We start from the raw sequence: 18,021 nt of genomic DNA on the forward strand, positions 1-18,021 counted from the left end.
ATGTAGGAGACCTAGCACCAAAGAAGAAAACACACCAGGAGTAGAGGTTAAGTCATTAGAAATCATAGTGGCCTCACATGCCGTGTCAACTACCTCACTCACTAAGTATTGTGGCTCACTCACTCCCTCTTGGATGCTCTCACACGTATGGTTGGTGGAGTCACTCGAATGGCTCTCAACCTCACATAGGATGTGTGGCATGCTCTCATGTGTGGGGCTAGTGGTGGTCACACTCATCCGCTCATAGGAAATGCACTTAATGTCACATATGGTGGAGTCACTCATATCACTCATGGTGGGGTGGCTCTCCTCACATGGGAATTGAGGCATCTCTTCATATGTGGGTGTCGGAGAGATGGTGGTGCAAATGTCTCCATGCTCAACTCCTATCGCCGCCTTGGTTGACGGGACAGTCCCATGCTCAACCTTCTTGTCGCCGTCTTGTTGTTGGAGGCCCATATGATGTGGCACCTCATAGCTCGTCTCCATGACCGAAGGGAATTTCCCATGCTCGGCCATCGTCCTTGAGGGGCTTCCGAAGATGGAAGTGTCGCCCTCGCTCGTAGGTGGTCGCCTTGTTGTAGAAGATGTCGATGTAGGCGAACTCACGGGAAGTAGGCGAAGATGTCGTATGTCCAAAGGCGAAGATGCCTTCACAGCACTTGGCGAAGATGCCGAAGTGGTTGTTGTGGTAGCTCCGTCTTGGTGGTGCTCGTCTCGCGGTCTTCTCTTGTGTTCTTGAAACTTGGACTTGTCGTGAAGTAGAGCTTGTTGGGATTTGTGCATTTGCGCTTGTGGAGCATCTTCATGATGGCGTCGTTGTCGCACTTGAGCTCGTAGTAGATGTCATTCGTCGTTGTCGTGCACATGTTGCTTGGAGGTGGCTTGCCCTTCATGACGATGTGGATCACGAACGTGATGGTAGTCACCGTGGAGATGTGGACGTGGACGACTTGCGCTTGCATCATTTTTGCGCTCCGAAGATGATCGACTTGCTCGCCGCCGCCTTGAGGATGATGAAGGCGAAGAAGACTTGTAGTCGACCACCAAATCTCGTAGTTGATCCTTTAGCTCGCCCGACTTGGTGTCAATGTAGTTCCTTTTCCTTGCTTCGGAGTGGTGTATGTCGATGGCGAGGTTGTCGAGGCGCTCTCGCAAGGTAGATTGTGCGCCTTGCATTTCGTGTTGTAGTCCGAAGATGGACATTTTGGTGATGTAGTTGTTTGCGTCGTCATTGTCATGGAAGACCGGAGATGAAATGCCTTGCCTATTCATCACAAGACTCGAGCAAATGTGAGTGGAAGAAAGGAAAGAACTAGACCAAATGTACCTTTTCCAATGTTGAAGATGGATCAATGATCACTCAATAATCTATCAAGGAAATAGCACAGTTGGTACCGGATCTTGTCAATTCTCACACCTACACAAATAAGGCTTATGGTGGATCTTGGTGAGGATAGTCGCACAAAAAATTGATGCAAAATGTTAGCAAGAGTCAATAATGTTGGAAAAGATTCACAAATTCGCAAGTGAAACAAGTAGACCAATAGCAATATGTGGCACACGGAAACACACACATGGATAGATAAATGGGGTCGTGCAACCAAGGGATGAGCACAAAATGTGGAATCCACGGAAAACGCTCGTGTTGCACAACTCAAGAGAGACGCTAGCATGATTGCTCAATAGGCGGATACGACACTTGTGCACAACCTATAAGATGCCAAATGTATGAGCTTTCTATCCCAAGTATGCTATGTGTATGATGTTCCCGTTGTTCTTCTCAAGATGATCCAAGATGATCGGATATGACAATCTTATGTGCAATGTGGTATGATGCTATGGCACTTGCTTACAAGCTCTTTGCTCTCTTTTCTTTTGCTTAAAATCTTATTCTTGTTTTTTTATATGGCCACTATGCGAAATGCACAAACCAAGATAGCAATTGTGTATATGCGGGAACAATCTTGTGACACAAGGGATGATATGATGATACCAATATGATATGGTATGTATGCAATGGAAGGGTGGATCACTAATGTGCACAAGTAACGTGGCCCGGCAATACTCGAAGGCTAGTCTCGATAGGTAAGTGACGCAAAAATGGGCTAAGGGGTTAACAATGTAATGGCAAGAATGTATAATGATGGGATACCACGATACCAAGATGATATAGAGGTTACCATTCTTGCTTACGGTTAGGGTGTCAAATTTGTGAAGTGGTCGATGTCGATGACGACCTCATGGCGAGGATGAGTGGCGGTATTCTTGATGTAGATACCAAGATGACGTAGACCCGTCCCTAAGTAGCCGAAACACCTTAGGAAACGGTAAAAACCGCAAACTCAAAATCTCCAAAGGCAAATGTCAAATGGTGGTAGCGGGGATGGCAATGCGGAAGTGGTGGTGGTGGTTGAAGAAGAAGCAACCATCCCTAAGTAGCCGAAACACCTTAGGACACTCAGGTCACCACTCAAACAACCACAAATGCTAAATGGAACAAAATGGGTTAGGTTTCGGAAGGCTATGGTGGTTTTGCGGATGATATGGTGGAGGGCCCAGGCAAATATGTCAAATGTCAAAATTTTGATGGAGTCAAATGATGTTGGAACCTATCTAGGTGGATGGGGGATGTCAATAGCTACTCAACGAGCTAAAGAACACGAAAAGATGTGGAAGTTATGGCCGAAACGGTGAAGTGGATGCGGCTGCTGTAGGGGGCCGTGTGCTCGGGGTCTAGGGCCCGTCGGCATGGGGTGCCGTGCGCACGGTACACACACCGAGGGCACGGGGTCACCTGGGACACGTGGGTTTGGCGGATTTCTTCCCGGTCTGGGCACCAAATGGATGGATCTCATTGCTGGGGATTAGCTGGGGCTATGGGGGGTGGTATGGGAGGGTGGGTGGTCGAAGGGACAGCAGCCGAAGCGCACAGGAAGGGTCGTGCGCACGGGGTCTATCTGGCCCATGTGCACGGGGTCCCGATGGCCCGTGTGCACGGGGTGCTCTGTGTGCGGACGAACTGCTCCGGATCCATGGGTAATCTCGAAATTGCGGTCAAAATCGAAGGATGGAAGGTATGGGAAGGTGGAGGAATGCTAGATCCACTTGAAACCAAGAAAATCCATGGATCAAATCCAACAAAACCTCATCAAACCAACAAATCACAAAAAAAATTGGGGCTATTTTTGGTGGGGAATTTTCGAATTTAGGATGAAATCACACAAAACAAGGCTAGAAAACACGAAGGGGGCTCTCGTGAGAAACCATGGCTCATGATACCAAGATGTTGTAGGCTGGAACCCTAAGTGGAGATCTTTCACGAATTGGAGGGGGAATCCCCAAGAATAAGATGAACACAAGAGGGAAAACACTCAAATTGACTAGATCCAATCACACATATGCTAGATCCAATCACACAAAGAGAGATACAATGATTCAAAGACAACAAAGAAAAGATACAAGGTAGTAGTTCATCCTAATCCTATGAGGAGTGAGGTCTTGAAGGGGGGCCACCCATGAGGGGGTCTTGAGGTTGATCACTCCAAGAGGAGGTCTTGATCTCCTAGTGGAGTGGATCCATGGAGCAAAGCTCACATATGTCTATCATATCCTTTGCTAACCCTAACATATGGTCTAGGTACGGAATATATAGGCATGGGGACGAAGTGGATGAAGAGGATGTTGGGAACGTAGCAGAAATTCAAAATTTTCTACGCATCACCAAGATCAATCTATGGAGTTTACTAGGAACGAGAGGGAAGGAGTGCATCCACATACCCTTGTAGATCACGAGCGGAAGCGTTCAAGTGAACGGGGTTGATGGAGTCGTACTCGTCGTGATCCAAATCACCGATGATCCTAGCGCCGAACGGACGGCACCTCCGCGTTCAACACACATACGGAGCAGCAACGTCTCCTCCTTCTTGATCCAGCAAGGGGGGAGGAGAGGTTGATGGAGATCCAGCAGCACGACGGCGTGGTGGTGGAAGTAGCGGGATTCCAACAGGGCTTCGCCAAGCGCTGCAGGAGGAGGGAGATATGTCACGGGAGGGAGAGGGAGGCGCCAGGGCTTAGGTATTGCTGCCCTCCCTTCCCCCCACTATATATAGGGCCAAGGGAGAGGGGGGGGCAGCTTTGGCCCTTCCTCCAAGGAAGGGTGCGGCCAGGGAGGAGTCCTTCCCCCCAAGGCACCTCGGAGGTGCCTTCCCCCTTTAGGACTCTCCCTTTTCCTTATCTCTTGGCGCATGGGCCTCTTGGGGCTGGTGCCCTTGGCCCATATAGGCCAAGGTGCACCCCCTACAGCCCATGTGGCCCCCCGGGGCTGGTGGACCCCCTTGGTGGACCCCCGGACCCCTTTCGGCACTCCCGGTACAATACCGATAAAGTGCGAAACTTTCCCGGCGACCAAAATAAGACTTCCCATATATAAATCTTTACCTCCGGACCATTCCGGAACTCCTCGTGACGTCCAGGATCTCATCCGGGACTCCGAACAACTTTCGGGTTACCGCGTACTAATATCTCTATAACCCTAGCGTCACCGAACCTTAAGTGTGTAGACCCTACGGGTTCGGGAACCATGCAGACATGACCGAGACGTTCTCTGGCCAATAACCAACAGCGGGATCTGGATACCCATGTTGGCTCCCACATGTTACACGATGATCTCATCGGATGAACCATGATGTCGGGGATTCAATCAATCCCGCATACAATTCCCTTTGTTAATCGGTATACTACTTGCCCGAGATTCGATCGTCGGTATCCCGATACCTTGTTCAATCTCGTTACCGGCAAGTCTCTTTACTCGTTCCGTAACTCACATCATCCTGTGATGAACTCCTTGGTCACATTGTGCACATTATGATGATGTCCTACCGAGTGGGCCCAGAGATACCTCTACGTTTACACGGAGTGACAAATCCCAGTCTCGATTCGTGCCAACCCAACAGACACTTTCGGAGATACCTGTAGTGCACCTTTATAGCCACCCAGTTACGTTGTGACGTTTGGTACACCCAAAGCATTCCTATGGTATCCGGGAGTTGCACAATCTCATGGTCTAAGGAAGTGATACTTGACATTAGAAAAGCTTTGAGCAAACGAACTACACGATCTTGTGCTAGGCTTAGGATTGGGTCTTGTCCATCACATCATTCTCCTAATGATGTGATCCCGTTATCAACGACATCCAATGTCCATGGTCAGGAAACCGTAACCATCTATTGATCAACGAGCTAGTCAACTAGAGGCTTACTAGGGACATGGTGTTGTCTATGTATCCACACATGTATTTGAGTTTCCTATCAATACAATTCTAGCATGGATAATAAACGATTATCATGAACAAGGAAATATAATAATAACCAATTTATTATTGCCTCTAGGGCATATTTCCAACAGAGGAGGCCCAAGCAGCAATCAGAGCCGTCCATCCTGTAGGGCCCGTGCGCACGGTACAAGCCCGTGCGCATGGGGTGCTCCGGCGCCAGCTCTCTGAGTAGTCCGTGCGCACGGGGTCTTCGAGGCCCGTGGGCACGGGGTCGCCTGGGAGGTGCAGAGTTGATCTTGTTGCACTCCTTCTTCCTCCTTGTGGCCTTGGGGTCCTTCTCCTACTCATTCGGGGTGTTCCTCACCAGCTTGTGTTCATCGGTCTTCGTATCTAAGGACACATAGAGCACTTCGGTGAGGTAGCAAGCAAGTCCAATGGATATTCATGATATTCTCGAAGAAGAGCGGGTTCACCTTAATTCCGGTAGGTCCACTTGGGGCTCGAGCTGCTATGACGGTGTACATGGAGATGACCATGGGATGCTCAGCATCAAGTTCAAATCTTATATGCATCATTGTGACATAGAAGAATCTGAGGATGTTACAATGAATAGATTTTTTGATGGCTTGAACCATGATATTCAGGCAAGATTTCGGTATATTCCTCGTTGCATTACTGGTATGTATGTTCGTGCTTGTACCTTTGAGAGACAGTTACAGGAGGATGCATTGGGTTACGACAACAACTACTATTCTAGTTCATGCTCACCACCACCGCTTGGTTCCTCCACCGTTGCACCTACTAGAGCAGCCACACCTCAGATTGTGAGCGCGACATCATCTCAAGAGTATGGTACATTGCCATCATCCGTACCTACATCGGCTACATCTTTGCGACAAGGTAACTGTAAAGGTATTGATTATATAACTTCACATGAGAATGATGCATGCCTAGTTAACCTCCATACATCATGTGTTGAGTTACCTGTTGATTTGAGTGCATCACCTATTTTAGAGAATCATGTTACTGTCATGAATGCCTCATGTGATCAAACAACTCAAATACCAACAATTTTGAGTGCACCCAATGAATTAACTGTTGATGAAAAAGAACCAATGTTTAATCATTTTGATATGACCTCTAATCTTGGTGATGATTCTGTGTCGAATGACTTATTGCATGTTTGCTTATTTAAGCATGTTGTAGAATGTAAATTTGATGCAAGTAAGGTTTATTCACCAATGTTGGGATGGTTTAATGATGAATATTGTCAATCTTTTCATATGATTAAGAGCTTCACTTATATGGGAAAACTGAGTTGCAATACTTTCATGCCTTCTACTTCTTGTGATAATATTTTGGCTTTATATTTTATTAACTACGAAAGTTACTCATGTATACATGTGTCATATGTGCAAAATCCACGGAAAGTAAAAATGGATGACATATACATATACAACATGTACACCTTGTCTCTTTTGTTAGCCACATTTCAGATTAAGCAACGCCGAGGACGGCTTTATTTTCAAGAAGGGGAGGATGATGAGGACATGACTACCTTCGACACGACCAAAAATATTCAATACATGCATATTTGTCAGGTGATTTCTAGTGCAAACTATTCAATAATCTATTTATGTTATCCAAAGCAAAAATACTTCACACACTTTTGTATTTTGTCTAATTGCAGGTGTATGGGACATTTGTACAATCCACATATGCAGATAGGGGAAAAGGACAAGTTTAGGTTCTGTTCAAAAAGTCCTCTCACATCACTTTTGGGCCAAGAGAAGATAGAGTCCAAGTCTCTCACATTCTGGATTCAGATTTGGACTACACAGACATACCTGACTCAAAACGCCAACAACTTTTTCATACGGACTCCGAATTGGGTGAATTTTTTTTGTTGGAAAGTAGATTTCGTCCTCTTTCCAACCCAATTAGATTCACCATTAAATTCGCCTGGAGCGTTGAGATATGGACGAAACAATCAGACACTGCAGCAGAATCCGGGTCAAACAACAAGTCCAAAGGTGTTGCATCACCTCCACTTGGGCCCATGAGCCTTGTACGACCTAGGGTTGGTTTTAGGCTGCCTTGGGACGTCCTCCCACCTCCTTGGCCGCCACCCCTTGCTCCTATATAAGTAGATCCGTCTAGTAGCTTTTTACTTTGGGATTTGTTTAGTTAAAAGTTAGCCATTGCAACTTCGTGTACTTCGTTTGTGTCCAACAACCAGACCAAGACCGCTTCCGGATCCCCACCTTTATCAATACTTCATATATATTCACAATATTCAGATTGCTTTATCATATTCATGCTTGTTCTTCGATTGCTTGCAGGAATAGACCTTCGTGGTTAGGTTGATCGTGCTCCGGCATGGTCAATAACCTCTCGGAGTTGGTTTAGCGATTGCTAAGGCGCAATGTCGTGCACGTTTGTAGTCGGATCGTCAAAGTCATCACCAAATCGATAGTTATCATCTCATCAAAAGATCGGGCCCCTCGCCTCTATCACCATGACCAAGACATCGCGACCTGGCATACCAGCGGCGGCTCAGCCTCGCCCGAGGGTCGAGATCGGAGGACATAGAGCACTCAGATGAGCGGGAAAGGGAAGGCCGGCTGGAGCCCTACCTGGAAGCATCGCCGCTAAGATACTGCCAGGCGCCTTGCGAAGGAATCACCTCAGGCTTGCTAAAAGATAAGTCACCCGTGCACGTCAACGTGAATCTCTCCGTCCGATGTTTTCCACTCCCGTAATCTCGCTCCGGCAATGCTACTTCCCTTTCGGCCCCCAGGAAGCTACTTGCACGCCAAAGGGGACCTCCTGAGCATCGCGCCTCAGGAGCTCTTACCGGACCTCGGGCCGCTCACCTCCTGGCCTTGACCACGGCATCGCGACCTGGCATACCAGCGATGGCTGAAGTCTGCCTGGGGACTGGGACCTGCCAGCGTAGAGCGCAAAGCTACCGAGAGAACAAAAAGGGGGAACAATGCCGAAGCGAGACACGCAACTGCAGCACTTATACTAGGAGTAATAAACATTGGAGAAAAACAGGATTTTAGTTTGTACATACCCCCACGGGGTTTGTCACGGTTCCGCGCAGGGAAACAAAAGGAGAAAACTTCAAGGAGACCTGGCTACTGGGCATCACCGACGACGCCGAGTGGATGCCGCTGCCGTGCTCCGGGCATGGCGAGAGCTCAGTGGCATGTAGTGTCGTCACTCGACTCCGGAGAATAGCTAGGCTCAGGAGAGTCGCTGGACTCCCAAGAGTCATCGCTGCTGCTGGAGGAGCTGTCGGCAGGACTGGAGGCAGGCTCGGTACCTGCGGCCACGTCACGTAGGCCGCTTCCTCCAGGGCAGCACTCCAAGCGGCTACCCTCCTTGTCGAAGACCTTGAAGAACAACATGGAGGCGCCATCGTACTCGAAGTGTATGGCAAGGGCCCCCTCCGCACGGTAGGCGCGGGCGACCTTGCCCCATCCTCGGGTCATGAAGATTTTGCCCGGGGGGACGACCTCGACCTCTGCCCCCGTGGCCAAACTACAGCACCCAGCGTGCTGTAGCCACAACTCAAGTGGCCCCCTCGGCGGCATCTCCTCGGCGAAGAACCGCGGGAACTGGATCCACGTGGGCGGTGGCAATGCCGCCCACACCAAGAACTCGCGTGAGGTACCCTCGGCGTGTGTTCGCGGACTGGCATGCAGCATGGCGTCAGCTTGGCCACCATGGCCGTGGGCCGCGCGGCGATGAGCACCGCCGCCTTCTCTGGAGCCTTGCGCGTCGGCGTACAGAGGGAGCGGGAAGCCAGGTGGAGGCCGCTCACACCAAGGCCGCGTCACCTCTAACCTTTCGCCGCGTCGCTAGGACGGCTGAGCCTCTTCTTCGGCAGAAGTGGCCCCTGCTGCTCACGAGGGGCTTTCACCTTCTCCGCTACGGAGAACCTCCTAGTCGGTGCCTTGAGAGCTACAATGAGATGGCGAGGCAAGGAGGAAGAAGAAGGAGCGGGTGGCGAGAAGAAGGAAATGAGCAAGGGGGCTCTGCCCCTCCCCTCATTTGTAGCCAGAGGAAGGCCAACCGATGGCCTCCACGATCACACGCAATGATGATTTTCCTCTGCTTGCATTAGAGTCTCGTCAAGTCGGACGGTTGCCGAGGCAGTGTGGGGAAGCGGAGGCGCCGACGTCCCATCAATCGCCACGCGTCAATCAAGGCCGCAGGCGGTTGGGGCCCGCGGCGCTTCGCACTTGCCCTTTGGCTTCGCCTCGAAACCAAGCTCGAGAGCGCCTTGGGCCTGGGGGCTACTGTCGGTGTTCTGGGAACGGGGGTACCCAGACTTGCCTGCCTGCGGCCCACGGCGTGGCTCCGTCAACGGCCCGGTACGGCCCAGCTCACACTCGAACTAGTCAAGTCTCTCACTCCTATCCGTTTGCGACTCCACTGTCATGTCTTCCCCATCTCCGGGTCATTCCCGTGTAGGGCCTCGCCGTTGTCCACTGCCTTAGTGCGCTCAGCACGGTGTGGTCAACGTGGTCAACAAGGGAGAGTCATCGGAAGACCACTATACGTGAAGAGGCTGGCAGTGGGGACACGGCACGTCCATGGACGCACGCATGCAACTGCCTCCTTTTTGCGTGGAAAAACAATATTTCCTCCCCCTAATGGCTAGGACCCACCAGCTACATCTTCGCACGCAAGGAAGTGTGTCCTTATTATGCGCAAAAAATGATTCCACCCACTGACAGGCGGGACCCAGCCGCTACATCTCTGCACGCAAGCAGGTGCCTCCTTATTACGTGGAAAAAAATTTCCTCCCCCTGACAGCTGAGACCCATCAGCTACATCTTCGCACGCAATAAAGTGCCTCCTTATTACGCCAAAGAAAACTTCTTCCTCCCGCTACTAGGTGGGACCCACCCTATTTGGAGGCTGACTTGTGGGCCTACTAAGTTGACGCGTATGCATCGCTTTGTCAACTTAGTCAACAAACGATTCTAGCAGCAGTGACCGTTGAATCTTAATCCAACCGTCGTGCTGCTTCTTCAACCTCCGATCTGCTTGCTCAGCTGCCCAAACCAGCTCCGGCCGTACCGCCTGCTCCCGCCTCCTGTGGTCGGTTGTGCTGCCACGCAGGCATCATCGCCCCACACTACTCCCACCACTGGTCAGGCCTTCCCTTTACTCACCAACACCTCATTTTATTTTGTGATGATGGCAGCCTCACACCATAGTCGAACCGGTCAACCCTCGTAATCCCTTCTGCGTGGGAAGACACGGCACAACTCTGGTTCGTTCCCTTCCTAGGCCTCACCGTCGTCCACCGCATTGGTGCTCGGCTCGCAGCGTTGTCAACGTGGTCAACAAATGACAACTATCGGAAGAGGCCTATATGTGGTGAGGCTGACAGCTAGATCCACCAGCTACATCTTCGCACGAAAGGAATTGCCTCCTTATTACGTGAAGAAAATGATTCCCCCCTGACAGCTGGGACCCACCATCTTTATCTTCGCACGCAAGGAAGTGCGTTCTTATCCTCCCTAACAGCTAAGACCCACCAGGTCGAAGCATACGTACCATTGTATGTGTGGTCGCAGACGTGTACATTGCTTGATCGGTCTGTCTGCCACAATGAACCGTAGCCGAGTAAGGAGTGGTAGTAGTTCAGGCAGTCCTGTCTAAATCCTGTACACATACAATAGCCATGCTGCAAAAAAGACGGCCACGTACGTACATATGGGCCTGGTCTTGAACGCGTACAGCGACGAAATACTATTCATGAACAGCCAACCGGCTGGGTCGGAATGCATCCTGTTCAACGGGAGCCAACCGGGTTGGACAGAATAACCAAAACAGGGTTTGGCGTACTACACGACGGAGGAAACGGCCTATGTTAGACCGCCTATGGTCGAAACGGTTTCCTGTTCATCGGGAGGGGTCTGCCGTACGGCACAACAGAGGAAACGTACTTTTGTATGAGCTCCTACGGTCGAAATGGGGTCCTGTTGATCGGGAGGGGTCTGGCATACCGCAAACGGAGGAACTAGACTTCTGTTCGACCTCCTACGGTCGAAATGGGGTCCTGTCCATCGGGGGGTGTGGCGTACCGCAAAACGGGACTCCACGGGCTACAGTTCATCCACCGTCGACTTCCTCCAGCCTCCACCTGCTACTGCTCATGCACCGTCGACCTCCTCCAGCCTCCACCCGCCACTGTTCATCCATGGGCTATTGTTCATCCAGCCTCCACCGGCTACAGTTCAACCAGCCTCCACAGGGTCCTGTTCATCCACCCCCGACTGGCTGGGGTGTGTGGCGGCCTCCTCGGGGTCCTGTTCATCTAGCGGCAACTGCGTACTACCACGGGGTCATGTTCATCCAGCGACAATCGCCTACACATGGCCGGGGTCCTTTTCATCCAACCCCCACCAGGAACTATTCGTCCAGAGACGACCCAACTGGCCCAACTCGCCACGTCTCGACTCGTTCTACGTATCGCGCGTGCAGCAGCAAACGAAACTGTTCATCCAGAGGTAACCCAACCGGCTAGCTATGTCTCGCACGGGGGTATGATCGGCTTCAGTAAGCAGCAGGAGCGATCGATCGGTTTTAGTTAGCAGCGAAGGAGTCGGTTGGGTTCAATTAGCAGCGAAGGGATCGATTGATCGGCTTTAGTACGTAGTAGGAGATCGCTCGGGTTCAGTAAGTGAACATGCCTGTCGCTCGGGTTCAGTTATAACGAAACGGCTCGCACCACGCGCGCGTACGAGAGAGATAGGCGCAAACCACACTCCATCGCTCGGCCCCGACCACCCACCGTAACTGGGAACTCCACGAAAATTTCCTCGCCCTCACTTTGACTATGATTTTTTATGTCATACAGGTGCGTCACCGGCCCGCCCAGGATGAAAAGCCCATTTTCTGTCATGATTTTTTGTCATAGAAGTAGGAGCCACCATATTTAATAGGATACGTGTTTTTGTCACAATTATCATCATAGAAGTGTCATAACCATGACAGAAAAAAATTGTTCGGGCCATAATGTAACGAATGTGTCTTTTTTTGTAGTGCTTCCCTAATTCCCTCGAAAAAAGATCACGGTCATGCATGTGGTTGGTATATTTTAATTAGATTTAGTAGAAAGTTCTCTACAGCCGGATATTATAAATTTCCAAGTCACAACATGATCGCGGGCATGGATTTCCAATAGATTAAATCCTGCAGGGGTGCTCCGAGTAGTCCATGATAAATTACCACATGCATCCGATCGAAAAAACCTCACACCATGATAACACGATGCTTAAGATAAGGAATCCTGATGGACAAGCCACTCATCAAAGGCGCAACTAAACCAGCAAGACCTCCCGACGTGTCGACGATCCCGATAGGAGCAGCGTATCTCATTCTCAGGACATGGCGCGATGAGTAGTCCGTACAAGTAAAACTAGTCCTCGAGTTTCCTCATGGTGGCGCTGCAAGGGGCTCTATTTTGGACAAACACTCATGAGGAGCACTGGCCCGGGTTGTTGATTAATTATCCGCGGGGTCCAGAAAGTCGCGATGCAAGTTTATCCTAAGCGAATGATCAGGGAACGCCATAATATGCCACATGTGTTGCAAGCGCTCATCAAGGAACATAACACCGGTATGATGGAAACTAAGGCGGCATGAACAGAACACGAGGCAAAAGGCCAAGCCTTCCAAACACAACCAAGTATATAGATGCATGAATTAAATAAGAGATATTGTGATATGCCATGATATCCATGTCCCAACATGGATCAACCTGCAACTAGCAACGCTATAAGAGGGGCTGAGCAAAGTAGTAGCAGCGAATCAATGGTTTCCTAGGAAGGTGGGGGTTAGAGGCATATCGTGGCATATTGGGAGGCTTAGAAACAAGTGGTAGGTAGCAAGACATAACGATAGCATCGAGACAACTAGCAAGCAAAGATAGTAGTGATATCGATCATCTTACCTGGAATCCCGCTAGGAAGAACACCGAATCCATGAATTAGATGAACCAACGTAGTCGAACGAATCCTCACACTTGCAACACTACCGGAAACTATTGAGCAGAAGCTCAAACGAAAACATGCAAATGGCACGGTAAAGCAACAAGCATAATCATGGCATGATGCTCAATCAAGTATGATGCATGTCTGGTTTAATGAGTCATGGCAGGGCAAAGTGCAACAAACAATCAATACACATTAAGTGAAGATCAATACGAAATGAGTTGCATGTCAGTGAAACTCCAGAATCAATTTATTTAGTTCACTCCCGTTTATGTACATGACAAGATTAAATGTTGTTAATCATGGCAAGAGGTGAAGCACAATAAAACTATCTATCTAGGCAATTTAAATGAGGCTGGAAAAAACAAATAACAATTCCAAAAAAACCTTATGTAATTTTTGTATTTGGTAATGTTCTGCCTAAAACAAAATTTTAATGTTTGTAAACATGCAAAGTAAGTGCACCATATTAATCTACACATTTTTCTAGACAAGTTACATATATAATTCATGTAAATCGGAGCTACGGTTAATTACTTGTGAAAATAAACCATTTTTACATGTCATTTATGCGTATTAATGCAAACAACAATTTTAAACATTTTAAACATGGATGAAAGTTGAATATTGTGAAACAAAATGAAATTCTTATCATTTTACATATATGACTTTTTTATTTGGATGCCTGGACTTTTAGGTATTAGCAATTTAAAACAATGGCTTTTGTGTAATTATGCATGCACAGGAATAATCGAGGAAATTGCAGAGAAGGAAAAAAACAGGAACTTGACTGAAAGGTAAGCGCTGGATAGCAAAGAACACGTTGGCGAGGGATAGCTGGGCGCTCACCATAGTGGGCCAAGCCCATGGCGAGCTGATGGTGGAGCGGGGCGGGTGTGTGGCTGATGAAGGCGTGGCCCAAGCGCGGCTAGGCCTTGCTGTTGGCTCGGTCCGACTTGGCCGATCCAGAGCGGTCTGGTGAGATCTCCCTGAACCAGTCGGTTCACTTGGTTCGCGCCGGTTCAGGCGAGGTAGGGTGAGCGGGCACTGCACTCGGGTCAAGCTCGACGTGCGAGACAATTAAACAAAAGGGGTGGCGGCGCATGAAGACTTGGTGCGGGGGTGGCAGACGAGGAAGAGCTCATCGGATCCGCCTGATCTGGGCGAGGCAGTGGCAGGAGAGGCCGGGAACAGGTCAGTGGTGCGTGGATCTGGCCGTTGGCGCGTCCTAGAGGTCAGGAGTGGTGCGAAGTAAGCGGCTTCCTAGCGGCTCGGCAGGGACGAGGCAGATGATGGCATGACTGTCGCCAGCAACAGCGTGTGGCTCGAGGTGGAGGCGCTTGGGACGGCATCGCGAGGTTCTTCTCGGGAAGGCCAGAGTCGCTGGTTACCTGTGTGCGTCCATGGTCGCGGGTTAGAGCGAAAGGAAGTAAGATAGAGATGGAGGAGAGAAGAAGAAAAGGATGGCAGAGGGGGTCTGGTGGTCGCCGGTGTCGACCATTGCTCTGGGAAGGTCGAGGAGGCAGCCACAAGATCATGCTTGGGGATGAGCTCCTTCCGCTCGGGGAGGCGCAAAGCAAAGTGTTGAGTATATTTGTTATGTGCATATTGTGTATTGGGCCCACCTTCTAGTTCCTTGTATAGTAAAGGTCCGTGGTCCACCTTTGTACATCCTATATACGTGCCTATGCACGAGGAGCAACACATCATGCAATCATACATGGTATCAGTTTTTAGGTTTTACCCTTCGTCTTCCGCTGCTGCTACCGCCGCCGCACACCTCCCCGCGCCGCCGCCGCCGCTCTCTCCCGCCAGCCCCGCGTCGTCCCGACCTGCTGCTGCCCAAATGCCTCCCGCCAGCCCCGCATCACGTCATCTCCCGTTGCCGCCAGCGACGCGTTCCATCGCACGACGCACTGCGTCATCTCTAGTTGACCAGCCCCGCGTCGCCTGCCCGTTGCTGCCCACAGCCCCGCGTCGCGTCTTCTTAGGTCGCTGCCACTCTCACGTCGCCCGCTGCTGCCCACAACCCCGAGTCGCGCCATCTTCGGTTGGTGTCAGTTCCGCATCGCGTCGCCTGCCCCGCATCGCCTGCCCGCTGCTGCCCACTGCCTCACGTCGCGTCCTCTCCAGTCACTGCCAGTCCCGCGTCGCGTCGCCTCCCTGCCGCTGTGTCACCCGCCAAGCCGCTGCCATCGCCAATCCTCACCCGAGAAGTCCGAGCCGCCCGCACTGTCCCATCCTTGCTATGTCGTCCGTCACCTCCTCCGCGTCCACCAACTCCAACCCGTTCGCCGACGCCAACCCGCCCGACATCAATGACATCCGCAACCTCAACATCTTCGAGCGGGTGCCGGTTCGTCTCTCGCAGGCAGACTCCTCCTACTACACGTCGAAGACGTATTTTTCCCTCATGTTTCGGGAGTATCATCTCATCGACCACGTGGACGGCACCGTCGACTTCAGCCTCGTCCCCAAGTTCCATGACTGGTCCACCATTGACACCACGATCATCCGATGGTTCTTCCTCACCATCTCGCCGGACTTCTTCCACACAGTCGTGCAGGACGGTGACGATGCCTGCGCCGTGTGGACCAAGCTGAACGGGATCTTCACCGACAACAGCTCCAGTGTCGCGTTTTTTTGCAGCAAGAGTTTTTTGGGTGTAACCAGGAAAACACCTCCATCAACGACTATTGTCGCCACCTGAAGACTCTCGCTGACGAGCTCCGTGATATTGGCGCAAAGTTCGATGATGACCTCCTCCTCAGCACGCTCACCGCCGGGCTCAACGAGGAATTCGGCAACGCTGCAGCGAACCTCAGCTCATCCCCAACCCGTCCTTCGCCAAGTTCGTTGCGTACCCCCGCTTGGATGAGCGGCGGATGAAGCAGGTGAAGGCACGGGCCATCCACACCGCCCTCACCGCCGGCACCACCCGCGGCGGCTCCTTTGTGCCTCCAGCCGCCCCCACCGCAGCGCCATCTGGCGCCGTTCCCGGCGCCGCCGCCGTACCCGGCCACCCAGCAGCCGGGGCTGCTCTCGCTACCCTATGGGCCGCCCACCCCTCCCGCCCCTCCCACCAAACAGCGCCGCGGGGGCCGGCGCAGGGCGGGACCGCCGTGGCGGTCAGCGGCAGCCCCAGGGTGCCGTCCAGCCCCGTCAGCAGCAGCAGCAGTTCCAAGTGCCCCCTCTGTGGGCCTCCGGCTACAACCCGTGGACCGGTGTTGTTCATGCCTACACCATGCCGATTCCACGGGCTGCTGCACCGACCCTTCCCGTGCCGCGCCCGCCAGCGCATCAGGCGTACTACGCGGCTCCATAGCCGTATGAAGGATACCCCCTGCCGCAGCTGAGCGGCGCCTACGGTCTCCCTATGGCCCCGCCGCTGGCGCCCTGGGAAACGGCGCTCCTCGCCGCGCTGCACACCGCGCCTACGCCGAACAACTACACTGGAGGCGGCGATTGGTACATGGACACCGGGGCTACGGCTCACATGTTTGCTCATCCTCGTAATCTTGCCTCCTTCACTCCTGTCAGCACCGACTGCCGCATCATTGTCGGCGACGGTTCCACACTCCCTATCACACATGTCAGGCACACTTCTTTCCCTTCTAATTCCATGCCTATGACCTTGTCTAACATACTTGTGTCACCTCATCTTATTAAGAATCTTGTTTCCGTTCGTTGTTTAACTCGTGAAAATCCGGTTACTGTTGAATTTGACGAGCATGGTTTTTGTGTCAAGGACACTCGAACCAGGATGGTACATCACCAATGTGACAGCCTCGACGAGCTCTATCCAGTGCATCCGCCGTCCACCTCCACCACTGCACCGGTTGCTCTCTCCACCTCGATTTTTGGTACGCTCGTTTGGGTCATCCCAACCCCTTTACACTTCGTCATATTCTCAGGAGTTTCAGTTTCAGTTGTAATAAGATAGAGGATCACACCTGTGATGCCTGTCGTGTCGGCAAACATGTTCGCCTCCCGTTTAATAACTCCACCACCATAGCTTCTTTTCCTTTTCAGTTGATTCATAGCGATGTGTGGACCTCTCCGGTTCCTAGTAATTCGAGCTATTTATATTATCGGGTTATCCTTGATGATTATTCTCACTATGTGTGGATGTTTCCTTTACGACGAAAGACGGATGCACTCTCCACTTTGACGGCTTTTTACTCCTATGTCAGCATGCAGTTTGGGCGTCCCATCCTGGCTCTTCATACTGACAATGGAAAAGAGTTCGACAACCTTGCTTTCCGCACTTTTCTGTCGCACCACGACACAACTTTTCGTCTCACATGCCCGTATACTTCATAGCAGAAGAGCCGAACGCGTCCTTCGCACTCTGAACGACTGCGTTTGCACGCTCCTGTTCCATGCTAATGTGCCGCCTCGTTTCTGGCTGGACGCACTCACTACTGCTTCACTTCTCCTTAACCTTCGCCCCTGCCGCCCACGGTGGAACTATGCACCTCACCATATTCTCTTCGGTACGCCCCCATCTTATGATGGCTTGCGTATTTTTGGGTGCCTTTGCTATCCTAGCACTGCCGACTCCGCACCTCACAAACTCGCACCTCGTTCTATCGCTTGCATCCTCATCGGCTACCCCTTTAACTCCAAGGGATATCCGTGCTACGATCCCGTCTCCCACCGTGTGTTCACTTCTCGGCATGTTTACTTTGATGAGGATGTGTTTCTGTTTCAGCAGGTACCCCC

Source organism: Triticum aestivum, chromosome 1D (genome assembly GCF_018294505.1).
Source record: "Triticum aestivum cultivar Chinese Spring chromosome 1D, IWGSC CS RefSeq v2.1, whole genome shotgun sequence".
Classification (NCBI taxonomy): Eukaryota; Viridiplantae; Streptophyta; class Magnoliopsida; order Poales; family Poaceae; genus Triticum; species Triticum aestivum.